The following is a 237-nucleotide window of genomic DNA, read 5'->3' on the forward strand; positions in this document are numbered from 1 at the left end:
GAAATATATGCCTCAAAGGGGCTCTCTGCTTCAATTCTTATACAGGTACATTTCTTATAATAATGCCAGGATAATACAGCAACATCAGTTTTTCATTAGACAGTATATATCATATACAAACCAAAGAAGTTAATGAGAAACAAGGAGAGAAGAAATGAATATAAAACAAATATATCCATCCCCTCAAATAAAATCAAAAGGACTGGAAGGAAGGAATATCTATAATAAAAAGTGATT

At 30.4% G+C, this 237-nt stretch overlaps 1 protein-coding gene across 1 annotated transcript in view; it reads right to left on the minus strand.

Moving 5' to 3' along the window:
• Positions 1-237, minus strand: part of LOC119591403 (calmodulin-lysine N-methyltransferase-like) — a 3,216-nt gene that overhangs the window by 967 nt on the left and 2,012 nt on the right. The window lies entirely within an intron of this gene.

The sequence above is a fragment of the Penaeus monodon genome, chromosome 28 (assembly GCF_015228065.2).
Source record: "Penaeus monodon isolate SGIC_2016 chromosome 28, NSTDA_Pmon_1, whole genome shotgun sequence".
Classification (NCBI taxonomy): domain Eukaryota; kingdom Metazoa; phylum Arthropoda; class Malacostraca; order Decapoda; family Penaeidae; genus Penaeus; species Penaeus monodon.